The sequence below is a fragment of the Arachis hypogaea genome, chromosome 9 (genome assembly GCF_003086295.3).
Source record: "Arachis hypogaea cultivar Tifrunner chromosome 9, arahy.Tifrunner.gnm2.J5K5, whole genome shotgun sequence".
NCBI lineage: Eukaryota > Viridiplantae > Streptophyta > Magnoliopsida > Fabales > Fabaceae > Arachis > Arachis hypogaea.
In genome coordinates, this window is record NC_092044.1 from 72,202,996 (window position 1) to 72,219,803 (window position 16,808).

Genomic DNA, 16,808 nt, shown 5'->3' on the forward strand with positions numbered 1-16,808 from the left:
TTCTCTTTCTTATGAGCAGGAGCAAGGACAAAAGCATTCTTGTTGAGGCTGATCCTGAACCTGAAAGGACCTTGAAGAGAAAGCTAGGAGAAGCCAAGGCACAACTCTCTGTAGAGGACCTAACAGAAATCTTCAAAGAAGAAGAACCCATGGCAGCCAAAAACAACAACAATGCCAACAATGCAAGAAAGGTGCTGGGTGACTTTACTGCACCTACTCCCGACTTCTATGGGAGAAGCATCTCTATCCCTGCCATTGGAGCAAACAACTTTGAGCTTAAGCCTCAATTAGTTTCTCTAATGCAACAGAATTGCAAGTTCCATGGACCTCCATTGGAAGATCCTCATCAGTTTTTAGCTGAGTTCTTGCAAATCTGTGACACTGTCAAGACTAATGGGGTTGACCCTGAGGTCTACAGACTTATGCTATTCCCTTTTGCTGTAAGAGACAGAGCTAGAACATGGTTGGACTCACAACCTAAAGAAAGCCTGAACTCTTGGGAAAAGCTAGTCAATGCCTTCTTGGCAAAGTTCTTTCCACCTCAAAAATTGAGTAAGCTTAGAGTGGAAGTCCAAACCTTCAGACAGAAGGAAGGAGAATCCCTCTATGAAGCTTGGGAAAGATACAAACAATTAATCAGAAAGTGTCCCTCTGATATGCTTTCTGAATGGAGCATCATAGGTATTTTCTATGATGGTCTGTCTGAACTGTCCAAGATGTCTTTGGATAGCTCTGCTGGAGGATCTCTTCATCTGAAGAAGACGCCTACAGAAGCTCAAGAGCTGATTGAATGGTTGCAAATAACCAATTCATGTACACTTTTGAAAGAAATCCTGTGAACACTGGGACTAATCAGAAGAAAGGAGTTCTTGAGATTGACACTCTGAATGCCATATTGGCTCAGAACAAAATATTGACTCAACAAGTCAATATGATTTCTCAAAGTCTGTCTGGAACGCAAAATGCACCAGGTAGTACTAAGGAAGCTTCATCTGAAGAAGAAGCTTATGATCCTGAGAAAACCCTTCAATGGAAGAGGTGAATTACATGGGAGAACCCTATGGAAACACCTATAATCCTTCATGGAGAAATCATCCAAATCTTTCGTGGAAGGATCAACAGAGACCTCAACAAGGTTTCAACAATAATAATGGTGGAAGAAACAGGTTTAGCAATAGCAAGCCTTTTCCATCATCTTCTCAGCAACAGACAGAGAGTTCTAAGCAGAACACCTCTGACTTAGCAGCCATGGTCTCTGATCTAATCAAAACCACTCAAAGTTTCATGATTGAAATAAGGTCCTCCATTAGAAATTTGGAGGGACAAGTGGGTCAGCTGAGCAAGAAAATTACTGAACTCCCTCCTAGTACTCTTCCAAGCAATACAAAAGAAAATTCAAAAGGAGAGTGCAAGGCCATCAACATGGCCGAATTTGGAGAGGAGGAAGAGGCAGTGAACGCCACTGAGGAAGACCTCAATGGACGACCACTGACCTCCAATGAGTTTTCCAATGAGGAACCATGGGAATCTGAGGCTCAAAATGAGACCATAGAGATTCCATTGGACTTACTTCTGCCATTCATGAGCTATGATGAGTATTCTTCCTCTGAAGAGGATGAGTATGTCACTGAAGAGCAAGTTGCCAAATACCTTGGAGTAATCATGAAGCTAAATGACAAGTTATTTGGAAATGAGGCTTGGGAAGATGAACCCCCTTTGCTCACCAAAGAACTGGATGACTTGTCTAGGCAGAAGCTACCTCAAAAGAGACAGGACCCTGGGAAGTTTTCAATATCTTGTACCATAGGCACCATGACCTTCAAGAAGGCCTTGTGTGACTTAGGGTCAAGTGTAAACCTCATGCCTCTCTCTGTAATGGAGAAGTTAGGGATCTTTGAGGTGCAAGCTGCAAAAATCTCACTAGAGATGGCAGACAATTCAAGAAAACAAGCCTATGGACTTGTAGAGGATGTTCTGGTAAAAGTTGAAGACTATTACATCCCTGCTGATTTCATAGTCCTAGAGACTGGGAAGTGCATGGATGAATCCATCATCCTTGGCAGACCCTTCCTAGCCACAGCAAGGGCTGTGATTGATGTTGATAGAGGAGAATTGATCATTCAAGTGAATGAAGAATCCTTGGTGTTTAAGGCTCAAGGATATCCCTCTGTCATCATGGAGAGGAAGCATGAAGAGCTCCTCTCAAAACAGAGCCACACAGAGCCCCCACATTCAAACTCTAAGTTTGGTGTTGGGAGGCCACAACCAAACTCTAAGTTTGGTGTTAAACCCCCACATTCAAACTCTAAGTTTGGTGTTGGGAGGTTCCAACATTGCTCTGAGCATTTCTGAGGCTCCATGAGAGCCCACCGTCAAGCTACTGACATTAAAGAAGCGCTTGTTGGGAGGCAACCCAATGTTATGTTTTATCTATTTTCCTTTGTTATTTTATGTTTTCTGTAGGTTGATGATCATGAGAAGTCACAAAATCAATTGAAAAAGCAAAAACAGAATGAAAAACAGGAAGAAAAACAGCACACCCTGGAAGAAGAACCTACTGGCGTTTAAACGCCAGTAAGGCTAGCTGTTGGGCGTTTAACGCCCAGTCTGGCACCATTCTGGGCGTTTACCGCCAGAAAGGGGCACTAGACTGGCGTTAAACGCCAGAAAAGGGCAAATACTTGGCGTTAAACGCTAGAAATGGGCACCAGCCCGGCGTTTAACGCCAGAATTGGCTAAAAACGCATTTTGCATGCCATTTGGTGCAGGGATGACTTTTCCTTGACACCTCAGGATCTGTGGACCCCACAGGATCCCCACCTACCCCACCACTCTCTCTCTTCTTCACCCATTCACCAATCAACTATTCGTTTGAGGCCAACAAGTTACCATCAGTTCTCTCTTATGCAATTAGCTTTTGCCCAGGAGACAAATATTTTTCATTTAAGAATATTCGGGTGTGCGATATATGTTACCATTTGATAAACCCATATTTTATGATATATATTGTGCTCAATTTAAGTGATTTATTCAACCCTTCACCTACTTATTCATGTAAATTGCATGCTTTTACTTTCCCTTCCTTATTATGTGATATTTGTGAAATACATGTTTCCTATGCTTTAAAAATAATTATTTTAATTACCCTTTATTACCATTCGATGCCGTGATTTGTGTGTTGAGTAGTTGCAGAGCTTCTAAGGCAGGAATGACTTAAAGAATGGAAAGGAAACATACAAAAATGGAAGGAAAGCACAAAATGGAGTTTTTGAAGAAACTGGCAGCGACGCGAACGCATGGACGACGCGTCCACATGCCCAGCGCGAAAAGGGAGCGACGCGAATGCGTGACTGACGCGGCCGCGCGCCTTAAGAAGAACACAGATGACGCGGACGCATGATCAAAGAAAACGCGTGACAAGGAAAACTCCAGATGACGCGACCGCGTGACCCACGCGGATGCGTGACAGACGCCACTGATGAGCGGATAATTTGTACGCTTTTTGGCATTGTTTTTAGTATGTTTTTAGTATGATCTAGTTAGTTTTTAGTATATTTTTATTAGTTTTTAGTTAAAATTCACTTTTCTGGACTTTACTATGAGTTTGTGTGTTTTTCTGTGATTTCAGGTATTTTCTGGCTGAAATTGAGGGACCTGAGCAAAAATCTGATTCAGAGACTAAAAAGGACTGCAGATGTTGTTGGATTCTGACCTCCCTGCACTCGAAGTGGATTTTCTGGAGCTACAGAAGCCCAATTGGCGCGCTCTTAACGGCGTTGGAAAGTAGACATCCTGGGCTTTCCAGCAATATATGATAGTCCATACTTTGCCCAAGATTTGATGGCCCAAACCGGCGTTCAAAGTCACCCTCAGAATTCCCAGCGTTAAACGCCGGAACTGGCACAAGAATGGGAGTTAAACGCCCAAACTGGCATAAAAGCTGGCGTTTAACTCCAAGAAGAGTCTCTACACGAAAATGCTTCAATGCTCAGCCCAAGCACACACCAAGTGGGCCCGGAAGTGGATTTTTATGTCATTTACTCATCTCTGTACACCCTAGGCTACTAGTTCTCTATAAGTAGGACCTTTTACTATTGTATTTTCATCTTTAGATCATTTTTAGATCTTTTGATCACATTGGGAGGCTGGCCTCACGGCCATGCCTAGACCTTGTTCTTATGTATTTTCAACGGTGGAGTTTCTACACACCATAGATTAAGGTGTGGAGCTCTGCTGTACCTCGAGTATTAATGCAATTACTATTGTTCTTCTATTCAATTCCGCTTGTTCTTGTTCTAAGATATCATTTTTTCTTCAACTTGATGAATGTGATGATCCGTGACACTCATCATCATTCTCACCTATGAACGTGTGACTGACATCCACCTCCGTTCTACCTTAGATTGGGTGAATATCTCTTGGATTCCTGATACACGATGCATGGTTGATCGCCTGACAACCGAGCGCTCGCCTGACAACCGAGCCAGCCATTCCGTGAGATCAGAGTCTTCGTGGTATAGGCTAGAACTGATGGCGGCATTCAAGAGAATCCGAAAGGTCTAACCTTGTCTGTGGTATTCTGAGTAGGATTCAATGATTGAATGACTGTGACGTGCTTCAAACTCCTGAAGGTGGGGCGTTAGTGACAGACGCAAAAGAATCACTGGATTCTATTCCGGCCTGATCGAGAACCGACAGATGGATAGCCGTGCCGTGACAGGGTGCGTTGAACATTTCCACTGAGAGGATGGGAGGTAGCCACTGACAACGGTGAAACCCTTGCTTAAGCTTGCCATGGAAAGGAGTAAGAAGGATTGGATGAAGACAGTAGGAAAGCAGAGAGACGGAAGGGACCAAGCATCTTCATACGCTTATCTGAAATTCCCACCAATGAATTACATAAGTATCTCTATCTTTATCTTTATGTTTTATATCACCCATATCCATTTGAGTTTGCCTGACTGAGATTTACAAGGTGACCATAGCTTGCTTCATACCAACAATCTCTGTGGGATCGACCCTTACTCGCGTAAGGTTTATTACTTGGACGACCCAGTACACTTGCTGGTTAGTTGTGCGAAGTTGTGTTTATGCCATGGTACTGAACACCAAGTTTTTGGATTCATTACCGGGGATTATTTGATTTGTGAAAGGTAGTGATCACAATTTCGCGCACCAGCCACGCAGCAGAAATCACAGAAAACACTCCCAGCGATTTTTGAAACCCTTTTTGGCCCAGATCCAAGTCCAAGAGGCACAGATTAGAGGTTATGAAGTGGGGGAATGCATCCATTATGGGGAGATCTCCAGTTATTCACTTTTCATAATTTAGATGTAGTTTTTAGAGAGAGAGGTTCTCTCCTCTCTCTTAGGTTTTAGATTAGGATTTCTTTTAGTCATTAGGATTGCTTCTTCGTACCAGGTTCAATAATTTATGTTTCTCTTCTATTTTTGTTTACTCTGAAGCTTTTATTTGTATTTGATTTATATTGCCCAATTGGCTTATGAACTTGTCCATGTTAGAATTGACATCTTTATTTAAATATAATTTGAGGTATCTCAGACTCATGATTGCTTCCCTTTCTTTATATAAATAATTTAGATTTTTTACTATTGGCTTTGGTTGATTAATTGGTAACTCTTGAGTTGTCAAACTCATCATGATTGATAATTAATATCTTTGCTGTTTAATTTAGATTCCTATAACTCTAGTCTTTTCTTAAGGAGTTGACTAAGACTTTAGGTGTTAAATTAATTTATCAATTTAACTGACCTTCATAGTTAGAGGTTGACTTAGTGGGAGCGAAAGTATAATTCTCATCACCATTGATAAGGATAACTAGGATAGGACTTCCAGTTTTCATACCTTGCCAAGAGATTTCTTCATTATTAATTCATTAATTTCTGCAACCCATTTCTCTTGCTCAGAAACCCTTTTCAAAACCCAGAACACTGTTTTCCATAACCAATAATAAAACACACCTCCCTGCAATTCCTTGAGAAGACGACCCGAGGTTTGAATACTTCGGTTTATAAATTTTATTGGGTTTGTTACTTGTGACAACCAAACGTTTGTACGAAAGGATTTTCTGTTGGTTTAGAAGCTATACTTACAATGCAACTATTTTTATAAAATTCTTTACTAGCAAAAATCCTAACGTCAAAATGGCGCTGTTGCTGGGGAATTGCAAATGTGTGCCTTATTACTGGTTATTGTAAATACTTTTCTTTTACTTGTTTATTTGTTTTTGTTTTCCCTTCTTATTTTTGATAGCTGCTATGAATTCTCACCCTCTCGCTTTGAGTTTGGTTCTAATTTTGTTGAAAGGAATGGAAGCTATAACAGGACTATGCATCACGGTCAAAGCAATCAAAGATGGATGGAGCCAAGAGGATATGATCAACCCTTGAGGTAACAACACCCTCCATGATATCACAGACAAGGACCTTCTACAATGCATGCCAAACTAATAGATATGGTGGACCTCCTTGTAGTTACCAACAAGCCCCACCCTGTGCTCATAGACCATCCTCTCAACATGGCTTCGAACCACCACACTCACAAGCTTCTTTTCACCACTCGCCATCATATGATCCTTATCCGCCCCAATGCCAATCCAATTATTCCCAAGAAACACCACTCCCTTATGCACCATGTCCATATCCATCAGGCCAAGAGTCACAGGTTCGCTTCGAAGAATCAGTAGACCAATTTCATACAACCCTTCATCAACTGGAGCAGGAAATAAAACAATTATCTTCCAGATGTTCGGACACTCAACAGACCCCCGTTGCTTCATATGGAGAATCTAATGAAGAACGTAGTATGAAGGAGACACTAGAAACTCCAGTGCACAGTATAGAGCATAACTTCGTACTAGAGCAAGTAGAGGAAGCTGTCACTATAGAAAAAGAAGAGTTGGTTGAAGATTTAGGAGATGCCGAACCTCTGCCAGAATCCAGGTTGTGGAGAATTCTGTCAAAGACGTTACAATTTATGCTAAAGAGGATAGTGCACAACCCCCAAAGAACATATCTTATGAGGAACTGGATGGAATAACCCAAGACACATATCTCCTTGATGATGATGATCACAAGTCAAGCCCTCTTAGTAATGAACTTGCATCCGCAAGTGAATTCTTTGAGATAGAAGAATCTTCCCCAAGTGAATACAAAGATGATGCAGAGGTAGACTTTTTTCAACCTCCCAATTATGACTCAAGTGATGAGGAAGATATAGAAGACTTTGATCAAGACATGGTTGAAATTGAAGAAGTTTGCAAAGAGGTGGAAGAATTCACTGAAGACCAATAGGGAGTAGAGCTTGCAAAACCACTGGAAACACTTATCCCAAGGCCATTACCGCCCAATACAAACTTCAAGTGGGTAAAATCCTTAGCTTTTATCTTTACTTTTCCACTTGAATATGGTTTACTTGAAATAGATGGCCAGCTTAGAGCTCTTTGCAGCTTTAAGAGTAAAAGGGAATTGACTCGTACTCAGAGCTGGTATGCAAGATTCAATGAGGTTTCACATTTCAATTTGAGGTGCAAGGATTGGTGTCAAGATTAATTGAAAGGATCTCGGAAGCTGTTTGGTCACTGTAGTGAGAATTCAGATTACTCACCACCCGACTGGAAAAATGCAGATCAAGACAAAGATGGGTGCAAAAGTAGAATTTGGGATCTTGAAATCTGTTCTGACATTCAACACCCCGGGAGCTTGGCAACTTGTTTGAAACTGCTCAAAGGCTTTACGTGCCTTGTTTGGGACCCCAGAGGATGCTGGCATTCTAAACACTGGTGGAGATTTCTGGACGAATTCAAGCACAAGCCACCATAATAGGAAGCTCATCAAATGTCCAACTTAAAGACTTTAACTAAAAGTGCTAGGTGGGAGACAACCCACCATGGTATTATCGTTCCTTCTCCATTCTACTCTATTTTTGAACTTTGTTTAAACCTGAAATTTCTGCATGACATTCATTGCATCTTGCATTCTGCATACTGCATACAAAAAAAGAGAGAAAGGCGTGTGACGCGACCGCATCGCTAAAGCGATCGCGTCAGTCGTGAAAACCACCTCCCACGCGTCCATGTCATCTGGAAATCGGCGTAAAAATCCAACGCCCAGAAATCTGGGTTGGAATCGTGTGACTGTCGTGCGTTTCGTGCAAAACGGCCCACGCGTTCGTGTCCATCACGCGAACGCGTCACTAGCAAAACACCCATCCCACGCGAAAGCGTGAGCGACGCGTTCGCGTCGCGTGGATTGCACAACACCCCAAAGAGATAGAGAGTTACGCTGAAATAATGCTGGAATTGTGCATTTAGCATAATTTTCAGCGATGCGGTCGCATGCCTCATACGACCGCGTCATTCACCCTTTTAACCATTCCATGCGATTGCGTCACTCACGCGATCGCATCAACAACCACCCCTATCTTCCTTCCCTCTCTTTCTTCTCTCTCTTCTCTTCTTCCTTCCACCACCGCTGCCCCTTCCGCGGCAGGCCCCACCACGACCGAAACCCTACCGTGCCCCTCCCAGCACTACTGCAACCACACCACCGCCATCTCTCAGTTCCCTAGCCTATTTCATACGCCTACTAGGTTCCGTCGAACGCCACCTTTCTTTCATTCATAGTTATTTGCATATTTTTCAGTTTCTGTTTCATATTAGGCTAGTTAAAGATGCATGTTTTTGGTGGATTATAGGTTGTTAGCTAGCTAGGATGTGGTTAGTGGATTTAGGCTTGATTCATTGCGCTGTTCTTGCTACTTGTTTTATAATTTTTGCAATTCTGTTATTACTGTGATGTTAGTATTGTTCATATTATGTTCTTCCTGTTCATGTTGCTATCGCGACTACTCTTTCATGTCATATTATTTATATCCATTTTCAGTTTATGTTAATTTATATGAACTATTCTGCTTCCTGTTTATCTTCCGGGAACATCCAATTTTAGCCGGAATGCTGTCCAAATTTTCTGTAAATTGTTTTGATATTCATTCATGTTTTAGTTTTAGCAATGTGAATTTGGCATTCCTTCGCTTTTACCAAACCAATTCATGAATGCACAGGCCAGCATTCTTATTCCTTTCGATTTCCTGGTTAATAAATCACATTGTTGTTGATTAGATTTCACTTTCCGCTATTTCTATATCCATATGCATCATCAACAACTTGATTCCCCTGCTTGAATATGAGTTGACTGTTGCTTAAAATTGTGAAATTCTTGTTACATAGAAACCAATCATCTTGCCACTTACTCTGACTTCCTTTTTACTAACTCACTGATTTTCGCTTTCTAACCTCTTTTTCAATTTTACCCACTTTTAACTTTCTAACTTCCCCCTTTGCCTTTTCATTACTTCTATCAATTAATTTCACTCATGGCATGATTATTGTTTTCCTAATTAACAAGCTTTCCACTTCTATCATATTTTGGAATGTGATTTTTCATATCATCTTTTCAACTCCAAAACAATCCAAAATATACATTTATTTAACTCATTTCATTTTTCTACTGCTCTTTTGCCACTTCGTGCTTATCTTGTTATTTGCCTACTTATTTTTCTGCTTTTATTATATCTTAGATTTCTATTTTTTTTTCAGGATGTCTGACCCTCAGCAAAAGGGAAAAGGAAAGGCAACAACTGGAAAACGGAAAAAAGGTGAATCCTCTATGTCTCTCCTGGAGCTTATGCATGATGAATCCTGGCGGGAAAAGCACTTTACTGCGCAGGAGAAGGCTGACCAGCTCCTCCCTGCTAATGATCCAATTAAGTTTGCAAACCGATACTGTGAGCTGAAGTTTCTAGCGTTTGCTACCTCCAGAAATCTGTACCTGGAGAGGACTTTGAAAATTTCAGAAGAACTACAGCAGTACACCTCCGATTAGATCAAACAAAGAGGCTGGTTCTTCTTAGAGAGAAACTTGACTAAGGTAAACGCTTCCTGGGTAAGAGAGTTTTACTGCAATTATTTCAAGACTTCCCTGGATGCAGTGCACCTCAGAGGGAAACAGATACTGGTCACTGAAGAGGCCATTGAGGATATTTTACGCCTTCAGCCTACGTCAGATCAGCCTGACAGTTACCAAAAGGCTGAAGAGGACATGCACTTTCTGAGATTTGACTGGGATGCTGTCAAGGAGAGGATAGCCCTTGACCCTACTGTCCTATGGGTCATGGGTAAGAATACAACCATGCCTAAAGGAATCAAGCGGATATACTTGAATGTTGAGGCTTGACTCTGGCACCAGATCCTGAGTAACTTTATTGTGCCGAGCACTCATGAGACAGAGTTGCCTGCTGCTATGATCACCCTCCTCTGGTGTGTGATGGAGGGTAATGGAGGGTAATGACATGTACCTGCCATGATTCATCTGGCACTATATGGCCAGGGTCCATATCAGAGGCACCCTCCCCTTCCCTTATCTGGTCACCTAGCTAGGCCGTCGAGCTGACGTGCCTTAGGAGGATGCTGATGAGAAGCCACCTGCTGCAGACTGCAAGAAGATCATTCCTCACAGCAGGAACTTTCTGGCTTTAGGCTACAGACCTTCATTCCTTACTACTTCTGATGAGACAGCCACACCTTCAGCTTCCCCCTCTTCTTCCACTAATGCACCTGCCCCGCCCACTGCACCTCTAGCTGCTCCTGAGCCTATCTACCATTTGGTGCATCGACTCTTCGCCCGCTTGGATCGTATGGAGCGTCGCAACAAGCGATGCTATGAGCACCTCAAGTTGATGATCTGGTCCGGCGGCAACATCCTCCTCGAGCCTGACACCCCTTCTGACACATCTGAGGCAGAGGCGAGCGATCATGAGGAGGAGGCACCTACCCAGGTGACAAACCCCATTTGTAGGGTTTATCTTGTATTGATTTTAGGGGATTTTATCACCTTTTACCCACATTTACTCAATGAAATAGCATGGTTTTGTATATTCTCCTTTAATTGTGCTTAAGAGTGAAAACATGCTTTCTAGGTCTTAAAATAGCTAAATGTAATTTACCTTGATTCCATTAGATGCCTTGATATGTTTGTTAAGTGATTTCAGATTTAGGAGGCAAAGATTGGATCAAGGTAATGAAGAAAAAGCATGTAAAGTTGGAGAACTCATGAAGAAATAATGGAACCAAAAAGCTGTCAAGCCTGACCTCTTCGCACTTAATTGACCATAACTTGAGCTACAGAGATCCAAATGATGCGGTTCCAGTTGGGTTGGAAAGCTAACATCCGGGGCTTCGAAATGATATAAATTTTGCTATATGTTGCTTCGTGTTCAGAGGCGCGCACGCGCACTTTGCGCGCGCGCGCCGATTCTGTCCGTGGCCCACTTTAACGAAATCGTCCCCAGCGGTTTTAGGAGCCTTGTGGGCCCAATCCAACTCATTTCTGATGCTATTTAAGTCAAGTATTGAAGGGGAATCAATATACTTTAGATACTTTTGATCATTAGCTTAGTTTTTAGGAGTTAGAGTTAGTTTTAGAGAGAGAAGCTCTCACTTCTCTCTAGGATTAGGAATTAGGGTTAGATTAGGATCTCATAATTCTAGGTTTAATTCAAGTCTCCTTCTACTTCTACCTTCAAGTGGTGATTGCTACACTTTGGTTCTTCTTTCTATCCCTATCCTCTTGTTGTAATTTCTCTTATTTTGTTTCTAGGTTTTGTAATTGAGATATTCTTGTTCTTTTGTTTTCTTTTAATAATGAAATTTGAGATAATTCATGTGATTGTGATGTTGTTGATTGTTGTTTTGTTAATTCTTTGTAATTGTTGGTTGTTGATTCCTTTTATTCTTACAAATAAAAATGCTTTCTTTCATTACCCTCCAAGTGTTTGATGAAATGCTTGAGAGGATGTTAGAGTAGGATTTTATGTTCTTGGCTTGAGAAGGTAACTTAGGATTTCTTGAGTCACTAGTGTCCAATTGATTGCTAGTTGATAGCCATTAACTCTAGCCTTCATTAATCCAATTAGTGGAAAGCTAGGACTTATGGACTAGGAGTGATATAACTCACTTGACTTTCCTTTGTTAATTGATTTAAGGATGACTAAGTGGGATTAATCCTTGCAACTACCATACTTGTGGCTAGTGATAATGATGAAGACCCTTGACAACCAAATCTTGCCAAGACCATTTTGTTAATAAAGTTTTCTTACCATTTACTATTCATGTTTCTCCTCTAAAACCCCAAATATAACTCACAACCAATAACAAAACACTTTACTGTAAATCCTAGGGAGAACGACCCGAGGTTTAAATACTTCGGTTTATAGATTTTAGGGGTTTGTACTTGTGACAAACAAATTTTTGTATGAGAGGATTATTGTTGGTTTAGAGACTATACTTCGACGAGATTTCATTTGTAAAATTCTAAACCGTCAAAAATCCAATCGTCACCAGGCTGAGCAGGCAGGCTGATGAGCGGATAATTTATACGCTTTTTGGCATTGTTTTTAGTATGTTTTTAGTATGTTTTAGTTAGTTTTTATTATATTTTTATTAGTTTTTATTTAAAATTCACTTTTCTGGACTTTACTATGAGTTTGTGTGTTTTTCTGTGATTTCAGGTATTTTCTGGCTGAAATTGAGGGACCTGAGCAAAAATCTGATTCAAAGGCTAAAAAGGACTGCAGATGTTGTTAGATTTTGACCTCCCTGCACTCAAAGTGAATTTTCTGGAGCTACAGAAGCCCAATTGGCGCGCTCTTAATTACTTTGGAAAGTAGACATCCTGAGCTTTCCAGAAATATATAATAGTCCATACTTTGCCCGATATTTGATGGCCCAAACCCGGCGTTCCAAATCAGCTCAAGAATTCTGGCGTTTAACGCCAGAACTGGCACAAAAGCTGGTGTTTAACTCCAAGAAAAGTCTCTACACATGAAAGCTTCAATGCTCAGCCTAAGCACACACCAAGTGGGCCCGGAAGTGGATTTTTATGTCATTTACTCATCTTTGTAAACCCTAAGCTACTAGTTCTCTACAAATAGGACCTTTTGCTATTGTATTAGACATCTTTTGATCATGTTTTTATGATTGAACCCTCTTTGGGAGGCTGGCCATTTGGCCATGCCTAGACCTTGTTCTTATGTATTTTCAACGGTGGAGTTTCTACACACCATAGATTAAGGTGTGGAGCTCTACTGTACCTCGAGTATTAATGCAATTACTATTGTTCTTCTATTCAATTCGGCTTATTCTTGTTCTAAGATATCACTTGTTCCTCAACTTGATGAATGTGATGATCCGTGACACTCATCATCATTCTCACATATGAACGTGTGCCTGACAACGACCTCCGTTCTACCTTAGATTGAGTGGATATCTCTTGGATCCCTTAATCGGAATCTTCGTGGTATAAGCTAGAATTGATGGCGGCATTCAAGAGAATCCGAAAGGTCTAAACCTTGTCTGTGGTATTCTGAGTAGGATTTGAGGATTGAATGACTGTGACGAGCTTCAAACTCCTGAAGGCTGGGCGTTAGTGACAGACGCAAAAGAATCACTGGATTCTATTCCAACCTGATTGAGAACCGACAGATGATTAGCCGTGCTGTGACAGATCGCGTTGAACATTTTCACTGAGAGGACGGGACTGTAGCCATTGACAACGGTGATGCCCAACATACAGCTTGCCATGGAAAGGAGTAAGAAGGATTGGATGAAGACAGTAGAAAAGCAGAGAGACGGAAGGGACAAAGCATCTCCATATGCTTATCTGAAATTCTCACCAATGAATTACATAAGTATCTCTATCCTTATTTTATGTTTTATGTTATCCTCCATAACCATTTGAGTTCACCTGACTGAGATTTACAAGATGACCATAGCTTGCGTCATACCAACAATCTCCGTAGGATCGACCCTTACTCACATAAGGTTTTTTACTTGGACGACCCAGTGCACTTGCTGGTTAGTTATGCGAAGTTGTGATAAAGAGTTGAGATTGCAATTGAGCGTACCATGTTGATGGCGCCATTGATGATCACAATTTCGTGCACCAAGTTTTTGGCACCGTTGCCAGGGATTGTTTGAGTTTGGACAACTGACGGTTCATCTTGTTGCTTAGATTAGGTATTTTTCTTCAGAATTTTTAAGAATGAATTCTAGAGTTTCAAGGTGATGTTTTCATCATCACCAAAGCTGATTGATTCTCATCAATTTAGCTCTTGAATGCAATGTCCTGCTGAAGCTTGGCTAGCCATGTCTAATTTCTTTAGACTAAAGCTTTAGACTAACATTGCATGATTCCTGGAATTCTTATTAAAAATTTTGAATCTCTTTATTTTCTTTTCCATATAATTTTTAAAAAATCCAAAAAATTTACAAAATCATAAAAACCAAAAATATTTTATATTTCTTGTTTGAGTCTAGTGTCTCATTTTAAGTTTGGTGTCAATTGCATGTTTCTATTCTTCTTGCATTTTTCGAATTCAATCATGTGTCTTCATTGATCTTCAAGTTGTTCTTGATGATTTTCTTACTCTGATCTTTAAATTCCCTTGTCTTGAGTGTTTTGTTGTTTCTCATATGCATTCTCAATTTGTTAGTATCAATAGTATACAAACTTCTAAGTTTGGTGTCTTGCATGCATTGTTTATTTGATTTTAGTTGCATTTTGATTATTCCTCATCATTTAAAAATCCAAAAAAAAATTTTAATTTGTGTTTTTTCAAGTCAATAGTATAGAGAATTGAAGATTCAGAACATACAGCAGAGGAATTACACAGAAAAAGCTGGGCATTCAAAACGCCCAGTGAAGAAGGAAAACTGGCCTTTAAACGCCAGCCAGGGTACCTGGCTAGGCGTTTAACGCCCAAAAGGGTAGCATTTTGGGTGTTAAACGCCAGAATGGATACCATTCTGGGCGTTTAATGCCAGGATGGCACAAGAGGGAAGATTCTATTTTTAATTCAATTTTTTTTCAAGTTTTCATAATTTTTCAAAATCAAATCTTTTTCAAATCTTATCTTTCCAATCATATATTTTCAAAATCAATTTCTTTCCATTTTCAAAAATACTTGCTAACAATTAATGATTTGATTCAACATTTCAAGTATGTTGCCTTTTCTGTTGAGAAAGGTTTAATGTTTGAATCATATCTTTTCTTGTTAGCCAAGTCATTAATTTTAAAAATCAAATCTTTTTAAATTGTTTTTCAATCATATCCTTTCAATCATATCTTTTTAAAACCATAACTTTTCAATCATATCTTTTTAATCACATCTTTTTCAAAATAGTTTTCAATCATATCTTTTTGATTTCTAATTTCAAAATCTTTTTCAAATTTCACTTAATTTCTTTCCCAATCTTAGTTTTCGAAAATCAATTACAATTTTTCAAAATTTCTTTTAATTAATTCACTTTAATTTTCGAAAATTTCTTTCCCTCTTCTCACATCCTTCTATTTATGGACTAACATTTCTCCTCAATGCACAATTCGAACTCTATCCCTCTTGATAAGTTTGAATTCTTCTACCTCCTCCTTCTATTCTTCTTTTCCTCTGACACCTCAAGGAATCTCTATACTGTGACATAGAGGACTCCATATTTTCTTGTTTTCTTCTCTTTCATATGAGCAGAAGCAAAGACAAAGGCATTCTTGTTGAAGCTGACCCTGAACCTGAAAGGACCTTGAAGCGAAAGCTAAGAGAAGCTAAAGCACAATTCTCTGTAGAGGACCTAACAGAAATCTTCAAAGAAGAAGACATGGCAGCCAAAAACAACAACAATGCAAACAATACAAGGAAGGTGCTTGGTGACTTTACTGCACCTACTCCCGACTTCTATGGGAGAAGCATCTCTATCCCTGCCATTGGAGCAAACAACTTTGAGCTTAAACCTCAATTAGTTTCTCTAATGCAACAGAATTGCAAGTTTCATGGACTTCCATTGGAAGATCCTCATCAGTTTTTAGCTGAATTCTTGCAAATCTGTGACACTGTCAAGACCAATGGGGTTGACCCTGAGGTCTACAGACTTATGCTATTCCCTTTTGCTGTAAGAGACAGAGCTAGGATATGGTTGGACTCACAACCTAAAGAAAGCCTGAACTCTTGGGAAAAGCTAGTCAATGCCTTCTTGGCAAAGTTCTTTCCACCTCAAAAATTGAGTAAGCTTAGAGTGGAAGTCCAAACCTTCAGACAGAAGGAAGGTGAATCCCTCTATGAAGCTTGGGAAAGATACAAACAATTGATCAGAAAGTGTCCTTCTGACATGCTTTCTGAATGGAGCATCATAGGTATCTTCTATGATGGTCTGTCTGAACTGTCCAAGATGTCATTGGACAGCTCTGCTGGAGGATCTCTTCATCTGAAGAAGACGCCTGCAGAAGCTCAAGAAATCATTGAAATGGTTGCAAATAACCAATTCATGTACACTTCTAAAAGGAATCCTGTGAACAATGGGACGAATAAGAAGAAAAGAGTTCTTGAGATTGATACTCTGAATGCCATATTGGCTCAGAACAAAATATTGACTCAGCAAGTCAATATGATTTCTCAAAGTCTGTCTGGAATGCAAGCTGCACCAGGAAGTACTAAGGACGCTTCATCTGAAGAAGAAGCTTATGATCCTGAGAACCCATCAATGGAAGAGGTGAATTACATAGGAGAACCTTATGGAAACACCTATAATCCTTCATGGAGAAATCACCCAAATCTCTCATGGAAGGATCAACAGAAACCTCAACAAGGTTTCAACAACAATAATGGTGGAAGAAACAGGTTTAGCAATAGCAAGCCTTTTCTATCATCTTCTCAGCAACAGACATAGAATTCTAAGCAGAGC

General features: G+C 40.3%; 2 non-coding genes across 2 annotated transcripts; both read right to left on the bottom strand.

The window, feature by feature from the left end:
• Nucleotides 1-554: 554 nt before the first annotated feature.
• Nucleotides 555-662, bottom strand: LOC112713339 (small nucleolar RNA R71). The gene has a single exon (XR_003158312.1). It is a non-coding gene; the product is annotated as a small nucleolar RNA R71 (small nucleolar RNA).
• Nucleotides 663-16,133: 15,471 nt separating this feature from the next.
• LOC112713207 (small nucleolar RNA R71) lies at nt 16,134-16,241 on the bottom strand. The gene has a single exon (XR_003158181.1). It is a non-coding gene; the product is annotated as a small nucleolar RNA R71 (small nucleolar RNA).
• Between the last annotated feature and the right edge of the window lie 567 nt (nt 16,242-16,808).